Here is a 10,989-nt window from a genome sequence, read left to right on the forward strand (position 1 = left end):
GCCATCTTTAGACCCCCATAAAGGAAAACGTTCTTTGATTGGTGCAAAGACTGATTGGCTTGTCAATTTAATCGTTTTTCTAGGAATTTGAGACAATGAAAACACACTTGCCTTCACTCACATATTATTTCTGGGTTTATTTTGCTAATAAACTTGCTATGATTTCCAGACTGTTTAACCTTTGCCCTCTGGCATCCTGCTTTCATAAGACACATGCAATATGGAAGGATATTTTGTTCAGTAAAATGTCAGAAAGAAGTGCCACCACCATCTACAGCTCAGCTCTAGTGGCTGTCACTGTATGTTGTTCCTTTGGTCTGATCATGGGGACCTTGTTGGTCAGTCCCAGAGCTAGCCTGTAAGTCACTATCATCTGGCCACAGGAAGCTACTACTCAGCTTTAAAAGAGAAGACACTTATTTTGGCTGACACTTTTAGAGAATTCATATCATGATAGGTTGGCACAGAGGATTTAGTGGTCTCTAGAGAGATGCTACATCACTGTAGGGATACAGAGAGCAGGAGACCACTCTCCTCATAGCCAAGAATGGAAGAGGGAGGAAGAGACTGGTATCCTAGTGTCCCCTTTCTGGGCATGCTCCCAGTGACCTGATGATGCTCTGTCTGGCTCCACCTTTTACCACATTCAACTTCTTTCAAGAACCACAAGCTGGGCACCAATCCTAATACACAGGTCTTTGGGAAGTGTTCAAAATACGGACGCTATCAAGCACTGTCTAGCTGTGGCATATTGGTGAAGTCTCACTATTGGAAATCTGTTTCTCCACAGAGATGCTCCTGGAGATCCTGATATTTACCAAGCCTTTAAGTACACTGTAATGGGAAGTAATGAAAACTCTGGGATTAGGTTATCTCTAAGATTTCTGCCTGTTATAGCTTCCTGTGTTTCTGTGGAAAATATTTCAATCCCTGACCCCCAAGAATAAAGTTGGTGCTGGGAAGGAAATGAGCAAAGGGATCTTGTTATCTTTGACACATGGTGATTATGTTCCCTTGTCCAAAAGTTATGAATTTTCCCAGGACAGCACGGATTGTAGGAGACTGGTTGGGAGAGTACTATGTGTGCAGATAAGAGATGCTGTTGCTGATTCCATAAGGTCAGAAGTCAGAGGTCAGGTGTGACTCTGGAAGAATGCCTCTGGGAGCCTAAGCTGGCCAGACACCTGGATTGATGGATGTGGTGGTTTGAATATGCTTGGCCCAGGAAGTGGTACTACTAGGAGGTGTGGACTTGTTGGAGTAGGTGTGGCCTTGTTGGAGGAAGTGTGTCACTGTGGGCATGGGCTTTAAGACCCTCATCCTAGCTGTTTGAAAGCCAGTCTTCTATTTTCTTTCCAACAAGATGTGGAACTCTCAGCTCCTCCTGAGCCATGCCATGCTTCCTGCCAAGATAATAATGGACTGAACCTCTGAACCTGTAAGCTAGCCCCAATTAAATGTTGTCCTTTATAAGAGTTGCCATGGTCATGGTGTCTGTTCACAGCAACGAAAGCCCTAACTAAGACAATGGACTTAATTGAGTTTCCAGATTTGTAATACTGGCAACTTGGTCTTGCCCAGCATAGTTTGAGCCACTGTTTTCCCACTTACAAAGCTCATGTTCTTCCTATTAATGGAACAAACAATTGAGGACAATTATCAAAGTTCATCGAAAAACATGAATCGGGCTGGTGAGATGGCTCAGCGTTTAAGAGCACTGACTGCTGCTCTTCCGAAAGTCCTGAGTTCAAATCCCAGCAACCACATGGTGGCTCACAACCATCTGTACAGCTACAGTGTACTCATATACATAAAATAAATAAATAAATCTTTAAAAAAAAAAGAAAAAGAAAAATGTGAATCCTGTGTCAGCTGCTCAGCTTATTGTTAGAATATAGTAATAACAATGAGCTGGGGCTAGGGTACCGAGAAAAGAGGGTGGCTGAGACGCAGGGTGAGTGTTTCAAAGCTACATGGGTCAACTGGTTGCTTTCAACTGCATTTTCTGGTCCAGGTTTAATTAAACTTGCAGCGTTGCTTAAAACCTAAGAGTATTAGTTACTTCTCTGTTGCTGTGTTACGACACCATGACCAAGGCAACTTAGAGAAGGAAGAATTTATTTTGGCCTATGGTTTTAGATGAATAAGTTCATAATGGTGGCATGGTAGCAGGCAGCAGGCATGACAGCAGGAGAAGGAAGACACAGCTTCAGCCATGAACAAGAAGCAGAGAGATAATAGATAGACAGATAATAGATAGATAGATAGATAGACAGATGATAGATAGATAGACAGATAGATAGATAACTGGGTAGGACTATGAAAGTCCCAGTGACACTTTTCCCCTAGCAAGCCTGACCACCTCCCCAAACAGTGTCACCACCTGGGGACCAAGTGTTTAAATACCTAAGCTGGCGGGGTTATTTTTTAAAATTTAAAGCACTACACTAGCGAAGACTTGTAGTGAAATTAAACATCAGAAAATGAATTACTGTATCAAAGTCTGTTTTAGAGTTTCCTGGCCAACCTTCATGGCAGGGTCTACATCCAGGTTCTGACCCCATAATTTGTCGCTCACTTCCCACATGGCAGTACCCTTGTCACTGCAAAGGTCCTGCCAGCAGTTGGCATTTCATTCCTCAGGTTTTCCTAGGAAGTTCTGTACAATGGCTCTGAGAAAAACAAGGAAGGTATTGTCCTCTCCTGAGGGCCCTGGGCAGTTAAAATTCCCATGACCTGCAGGAGCTGACTGAGACTGCATGGGGATGAGAAGAGAGACACAGAAATGCACAGAGAAGCTAGGATCGGGTGGCTTGAGCTCTTTGATGGAGAAACCACAGCACCCTGGAAGCTTAGTGTGTTTATTTCACACAGCTGAACATGGAGGTGGGGATGCTGCCTACGGCTGAGACAAGAAGGCAGGATTTGCTGGTGCACAGTTAGCTCAAGGTGGCAGATAAAACTAATACTTGTAGGAGCAGTCTTTAGTCCAGAAAAATATCTCAGGATAGAAAGATGCCATGGATGTATTTTGCAAACACTGTCACTATTCACACGTGGACCCCTAAGGAAGGCTTTGCCATTCCTATGGGGCTGAGTTATTATGTCAACTGCACACATCTGCTCAGGACTTTTTTACCCAAGGCTTCCTCTGTTCGCCATGTAAAGTCACTGTTAGTGTTAATGTTATGTTCTTTCTATTCTTTTTTCTCCTTTTTGGTGTGTGTGTGTGTGTGTGTGTGTGTGAGAGAGAGAGAGAGAGAGAGAGAGAGAGAGAGAGAGAGAGAGAGAGAGAGAGAGAGAGAGAGAGATGTATTTGGGTTCACGTGGATATAGGTTGGAGTATGTGCGAGTGGAGGCTGGAATTTTATGTGGGAATCATCCCTAATGACTCTTCCACAGTGTTCACCGAGACAAGTACTCCCATTTAAATCCAGAGTTCACCAATATGGTTAGTCTTATTAGCCTGCTCCCAAGGCTAGAATTACAGATGAGCTAACTGGCCCATCCTGCCTTTATGTAGGCTCCTGGGCATCAGCGTGCTCAGTACAGAAAGAGGGGTCAGGTCCAGATGAGGGATTTCATGTTCTGTTTCACACTGTAAAGATCTTATTAGGGCTACATCATATATAGTAGAGCCAGTAAAGTCCAGGAAATGGGTGGCAGATGGCCTAAAGACCTGAGATGTATCTTAGGCATTCTTGCTTTTTAGTCTTAAGTATTGGGGTAAAGTCCAGCTCTACCACTGATTGATGCACAACTCTGGTGTTACTAGTTTTTTGTTTGTTTGTTTGTTTGTTTTTTTTAAAAAAAAAACCTCTTCAGGAGAATCCAGTGCACTCTGAGGCCAGTGGGTTATTTTTGATTGTTCTGTTTTATTTAAATGTGCACAAGGATTGTGGGAGGGAAAACGCAGATTCTATTGCTGCAGGTGTGTGGCAGGCTCAAGACTCCACTCACCTAATGATACCCAGCTGAAGCCAATGCCGGTCAAGATCATAAGAGTGCTCCAGACCAGATGACATCTTCAGCCTCCCAGCCACTTGCGGGATGCTATTTGCTGCGGTAGTGTGGTAGTGTGGAAGTGTGGAAGGCTTCTAGTCTGTGATGGAGGGTGGTTGAGGCAACATCTGTAACAGGAAATAGCTTTTGCTGAAAGACAGTTCGGTTTGGAGATGGTTTGTATATTAGGGAAGTCTGCATGCTCCAGATAAATGAGACTCTGGACCTAATGACATTATTTAGAAACAGTTTAAATGAGAATGAGCAGTTGGTCCTGTGTGTGCCTCTTCCTGGGTCCTGGAATGCCTCTGTTTAGTGTAACCGTGCTGATGTGGCCTCTTCATGGCCTCTAAGAAGGAGCAGAGCTCTTTCTGCAAAGGAAAGTTCCGGAGACCAGCAGGAAGGCTGTAAACAGTTCCCAGCTTCCGATTGTAATCTGTCAAGCATGGATCCCATAAAAACAAACCTCTCCCCAGTTTGGCCTCAGAGTCTGAGATATGGCAAATTCTTCACTGAGCACTTTAAGGAGAGATGAAGCCAAAGCCAAGGCTGGCTACTATCGGATCTTGGACAGGCAGGAAATGCTTACTTGCTTTGAGACTTCCTTTTAATAAAGATTTATCTTATTTTTAAGTGTGTGTGTGTGCCCCCGAGGGGAGGGTGTGCGTCCACAGAAGCTAAAGGAATTGGTACACTGGATCCCCTGGAACTGGAGTAATAGGTGGTTGTGAACCAAACTCAGTGTGGGTGCTAGGAACCAAACTCAGGTTCTCTGTAAAGGCAACGTTTGCTTTGAATCATGAAAGCATCTCTTTAGCCCTTAAGGCTTCCTATTAGATTTTCACCAGGACTGTCAAACACAGCCATATATTTGAACCAACCAGGAAATTCAGGTAGGACTTCTCTTTGGGTCCTCAGTAGATTAAGTGTTTTTTCCCTTGGTGCTGAGGATAGAACAAGTTCTATTTTAAATTTCTCCAAGTGATTCTAATGGGTATCCACATTGTAGAAGATGGTGTAATTTATTCTCCACGTGTTTATAGAGACCTTACTAAGTGTGCATGTTTTAGTGCTTTTGAGCATTAATAACAAAATACTACAAACCACTGGCTTATAAACAAGATGTCTTATTCTTCTTACAGTTCTAGAGGCTGGGGAGTCCAAGACCAAGCACAAACAGAATTAATGTCTGTGGCGGTGTCACTTCCTGGGCATGGACAGTCATTCTCGTGTAGTAGAAGAAGCCAAAGGCTACTCCAGGTCTCTGTTTTGTAAACTAATCCTGTTTATGAAGGCTCCAGTTCTCTGGACTTAATCACTTCCTAAAGTCTCTACCTCCGATACTCTCATAATGAGAACTAAACGTCACCACCTGAACTTTTTGACAGGATGCAAATATTCAGATGACCCCCCATAGGGCACTGTCTTTAGCACAAAGGATACCTCAGGGGACAAGATATCAGGAATAGAAACTGAGATGGGTCTTTAGGCCATTTGCCACTCAAGCAGCCTGACTCACCATCAGCCAATGGCTGAATGTTCATCTCTGCTTGAAGTAGCTGGTTCTATTTTTGTGTTTTTCATAGCAAACCTAGTCTCCCTAAAATGAAAAACTATTGTGAACTATCTTAAGCATACAAATTCAGAATGTATGGGTGATTAGTACCTTAACTCAAAAGGCTCATGCTGTGTGAATTTTGCTGGGCTCCTATCTAGGAATGGCTTATTCATTCCAGATAGGCTCCTGATGACAGGCTATGCTAATGATTTCAACAGAGTCTAGTTTTGTGTACTAATGAGTTTATTCACAGTGAGCTTACAGGAGTATGGCCCTGGGGTTATGTTTTAGTTTAATAGATACTGCTTTGGTAAAACATTTTGACAAAAAGTACTTATGGGAGAGAGAATTTATCTTACAAGTCCAGGTTACAGTTCACTACTGCAGGGAATAGACCAATTCACAGTCATAGAGAGAAAATAAATGCACACATGCTTAATACTTAGCTAGCTTTCTTTACTCTTATACAACCCAGAGTCCCAGACCAGAGAACTGTGATAGAACTTTCAGGATGCATATTCCTCATTAACTAGAGCAATCAAGAAAATCTCCTGCAGATATGCCTCTATACCATAATAATCTAGACTGTCTCTCATAGAGACTCTCTTCTCAGGGGATTAGAGTTTAGGTCAAGTTGATAAAACTAACCATCACAGGCTATTTATAGGACTATGGATGACTCAGAGGTAGCTTCACCCTGTATGGAAAATGACACACAAGAGCTGCATCTCTGAATCATTCACAACTTGAATCATTCACTCTCCAGCAGTTGTTACTGTTTACATGACTTGGGGTGAGAGCTTTATGGATCTTGTAAATTTCAGGAACTTCTGAAACTTGTATATTGTTTATACACCCTACCTCTTAATAGACTCCCTCCAGGACTTAAGAGTCCCCCAGGAAGAACTGCTTTCAGTGAGAGGAATTAGCTAAACAACAACTCATATGTTGAAGCTTGGTCATTAGCCTGTGGAATTGCTAGAAAGTGTTAGGACATTTCAGATTGGAGTATAGGGGGAGGAATTTTGGTCATTGGGGCGGGGCACATGTTTGAAGGGACATTGAAATACTTAAATACTTCAGTTCTTCTTCTGCTATCCACTGCCATGCTATTCTCAGCTTTCCTTTACCTTCTGTTCCCACAGCCTATGAGATGTTCTGCCTCATAGGAGGCTTCAGAACGAAACAAGAGGGACTAATGACCATTGGCTTAAACCTCTGAAACAATGAATATATATGTATACACACACACACTGAAATTGTTTATCCTAAGTATCTGTGATAAAGAGCAAAGAAAGCTGACTGAAACAACACCAGTGTTCCTATCATTTGCATTTGCTAAATATTAATATTCCTCTATTTTTACTTTATCATTTGCTTTAAGGAAAGAAGAGTTGAAAATCTATGTGATGTAGCTTTTCTTTTCTAAGGTTGTGTATTAATCAGGATTCTTTAAAATAAAAGCTGATAGAATAAAATATGCATATGAATATGAATACACATATATGTGTGATTTATTAGAGTGGGTTATAGGCTGTGGTCTGGGTAGCCATCAGTCAATATTGGAATCCCAAAGAAGTAGGTTCTAATACCAGAAAAGCACTGCCTTCAGCAGCAGGATAGATAAACTTGCCAGCAAGAGTGAGGTCAGCCAGGCAAAATGCAAAAGCTCACTTTTTCTACATCCTTTGACACAGGCTGCCACCAGATTTTTTTGGCCCAGATTTAGGGTGGATCGTCCCACTTTAAATTCAAGAAATCTCCTTACAGGTGTGCCCAGCTACTTGGTTATAATTGATCACAGATACAGTCAAGTTAACAAAAAGATTAGCTATCACAAGATTATTCCTTGACACACAATCATATCTCCTTGTATCTGCTTAATTTCCAAACAAAAGCAATAACGAGGTCAAAATTCTGTCTAGTATAACTATCTCATATATAAGTACAAGTGTGTTATATATTTTAGAAAAGATGACAATATCCCTTGAGGAATGCTTAGTCTTTTAGTGTCTCAAAATTTAAATGTGATAATAACCAATGATATATGGTACTTATTTCAATCTATGTTATATTACATGATAAAGAAATATAGGGAAGAAAACACAAATGTCTGATTAATGCATATATACAAGCATATATCTCTATCTATCTATCTATCTATCTATCTATCTATCTATCTATCTATATGTATATATACAGATTCTTCACAAAATAAGACAAAAACACCAAGTACTTTATAATTCTTATTTCTGCAATTGGTCATGTGGCCTTAGCTGGTATTTACAACTACTGTCCACTGCTAGCCATTCTGTATTTTCTCTATCCTTAGGAAGTATGTCAACAGACCTTGGTTTTTCTCTAGAGTCATCACTCATACATTCCTAAAGGATCTGGTCCCTTTGTCATTCTGCCTGGGTTGTTACAGTTTCCCATTGACTTTTATCTCAGGACATGATGACATCAACTGATGGCCTAAAAGATCCCCTGCACTCTAGACATCATCTTCCGTACCCCCATTGTGGAGAAGCAATCCAGGCTTCCCCTCATCATCTGGATCTATCTGCCCCTCTTAACACTGGTATTCTTTGTGATCTCTTTGGCTTAATGGCATTAGAAACCTGAAGTGTCCAGGGGGCATCTGAGTTTCTAGTTTAATAAAATGTTTCTTTTGTCTCTGGTAAGAATGTTCTCAGTTGGAAACCAAAATTTCCAGGCCAGTAGAGCTTAAGGTCTCAAGGACAGGAAACAATACTTTCCCCAGTGGGTCACCAGGGGCAACAGTGAGTAGAAATACACCCACTTCCAGCCTTGGTTCCTGGACGCATGCATCCTGGCTATGTGAGAAACTATAACAGGGTTCCAGACCTTAGTAGGTCCCCAGATATTAGCACAACTAATACCATGAGGAAACTGTCATCCAGGCTGTAAAACTCAGCACATAAACAACAACACCTGCCAAAATTAAAACAAAGACCTAATTCATCAAAGTCCATATTTCTGGGAAAGTCTCTGAATGTCCTAATCTTGCCTTTTGGCTTCTGGAGTTTGCTTCTGGCTAACTGTTCTTGTTAACTGAAATATGTCAACCCAGGACATGGTATTTGTGTTTAAAAGCTCTCCCTAAGAAAGGCTCAGGGCTACAGTGGTATCCAGAACACCCAGTGTCGTCTCGCTGGCCAGCTAATAAAGACTTTCTGTTGGTTTAAATCTATATCCAAGTCTCCGATAGACACCCCACAACAGAACCGTATCATATATTGGGCACTGATTCAAAGCACATACTGCCCTCTGGAGAACCTTGCACCAGTCCTCTAGGCTACTGCCACCTAATTGACACTGCATCTTCAAAACCAAATTCTACCATTGTATTAGGCCATCTGCTTCAGGATAGTGGGGAGACTTAGGGATTCTTCCAGTGACCCAACTATCGCACCTCTCTGCCTGCGAAGTGAATACCTTGGTCAGAAGCAACCCTACCCTGAGTCTGAGCCACACATTCTGGTGGCAACCCACAGAAAAAGACATCCAAGCAGAAAGCTTTTCCTTTTGGATTTTCAGGAATCCAATGTGAACTTGCAAGTTTTTCATGGCTGACAAACGACTTCTTCAACACAAATTTCTCATGGAGGTGTTTAACAGAACTTGTACATTTGCAAGTCACTTGCAATTCAACAAATAGGCAGAGGACTCCAGACTATGTTGGGTAACATCTTAGGAACAACCATTCTTTTGGGGTGTGTGTGTGTGTTTCCCTCTTTCATCTCTTTCTTTTTAAACGTTTTATTAGTTCTTCATGAATTTCATGTCATACACCCAAATCCCACTCATCTCCCCCTCCTCTGAACCCCCTCCAACTTTGTGACCTCCTCTTCCCCACCCCCTCAACAGAGGAAAAAAACAATCTCTTTGTGGAAGCTGTAGTGTGTTACAGTGTGTCTCACAATAGGGAACTATTGTCCACACCTTGCTTGCAAATGTTCACCGCAATGACACATTGGTCTGGTATGAGGCCTCTGGCTTCTGCTACTTTATCAGTTCTGGAACTTCATTAGGACTCCTCTTGGATATCCTGCTGTTGGCCTGTGTCATGAAGATCCTGTAGTTTTGGATCCGTAGGATTAGTCCTGAATGTATTCTAGCAGTTCATTGATGGGGTAGATATTGGGGCCTGAGAGGTATCTGAGATGGTCAGCCTGCCAGCTGTCCCACTGGCTCAATAGAAACCCCTACTACCAGGGCTAGCTCTACCCTGCTGCCCAGGTGAGGTGCAGGGCCTTCTATCCCGAGTGTTATAGCTGCTGAGGGACATGGCCAATTCTCCCACTCTCATGACCTGGGGGCCAGCTCTCCTGCCTGCCATTGGTAGGGTGGTGGTGGTGGCGGGGGCGGGGGCGGGGGCGGCGGCGGCTGCGGCGGCGGCGGCGGCGGAGGCAGCGGCTTGACAGTGGCGTCTGTGGTCTCTGAGTGTCTGGAGTCATCTCAGAAATGGTCTCAGGAGTGCTATGCCCCACTTGTGTATTATGGTGCTGGGAAGGGGTTATCTCAGGCATGGTCTGCCCCCCCCCCCCGACTCCCCCTAGGCCTGCTCAGCATCCAATTGGTGGTTGTCTCAGGCTAGCTCCCTCTCTAAGCCCTGAAGTGATAGTCTGATGGTAATCTTGGGTTGGGTGAGCTCATGTCCTGCCAGAGTGGTCCCATGCAAGGGTTGTATGGGGCCTGTGCAGAACCAGACTTGCGGTTGTCTTAAGCTAGCTTCCTGTCTGCGCCCCAGATACCAAACTTTTTTCAGGGAATGTCAGGCTACTATTCATTCAGATATTCATAGGTCAGAACGCTGAGCATAGACATAGCTCCTCTCTTCTCTGCCACCTGCTGACACACATGTGACACAGCAGCCACCCCTGTAAAACTTCTAGAGATAGTGGAACAACCATTAATTCTTAAGAGACTCGAAAGAAAACAGCCAGGCAAATTGGAGAGTTGTCTTAATCAAAGATGAAAAAGATGGCACATCTTCAGGAAATGTAGACCATAACTGAAACTCCGGATGTTTTAACATTGTCCATGATAACAAGTGAAGACTGTGAGGTCTTCAGGCAAATCTAGCCATGTGGCATCACCATGGCATCTGCCAAGAGCACTGCAGCTGCTCTAGAAAGAAGTCATGGCTCCCACCATTTTGTGTCTTAGAGCATTAGTAAAGGGCCGTCCCACTGTGGAGGACTAGGTTTGATATAGTATACCAACTACAGCATTTCAATTTCACTGAACCTTAAAAGTTGACTCTTCAAACTGAGCCAAGAGATAGCAGGCATCCCCAGCTCCTTTTCAGGAGACCATCTTATGTGAAATGCTCCGACCAACCAATCAAATTAATTTTGATACACTGTTTTTCCAACTGTGAACATCCACACTAAACTTAGACT

General features: G+C 43.0%; 1 non-coding gene across 1 annotated transcript; it reads right to left on the bottom strand.

The window, feature by feature from the left end:
• Nucleotides 1–10,354: 10,354 nt before the first annotated feature.
• On the bottom strand, nt 10,355–10,486 carry Gm24335. Its single transcript, XR_003947702.1, has one exon. It is a non-coding gene; the product is annotated as a small nucleolar RNA SNORA17 (small nucleolar RNA).
• Nucleotides 10,487–10,989: the final 503 nt, after the last annotated feature.

Source organism: Mus musculus, chromosome 8 (genome assembly GCF_000001635.26).
Source record: "Mus musculus strain C57BL/6J chromosome 8, GRCm38.p6 C57BL/6J".
NCBI lineage: Eukaryota > Metazoa > Chordata > Mammalia > Rodentia > Muridae > Mus > Mus musculus.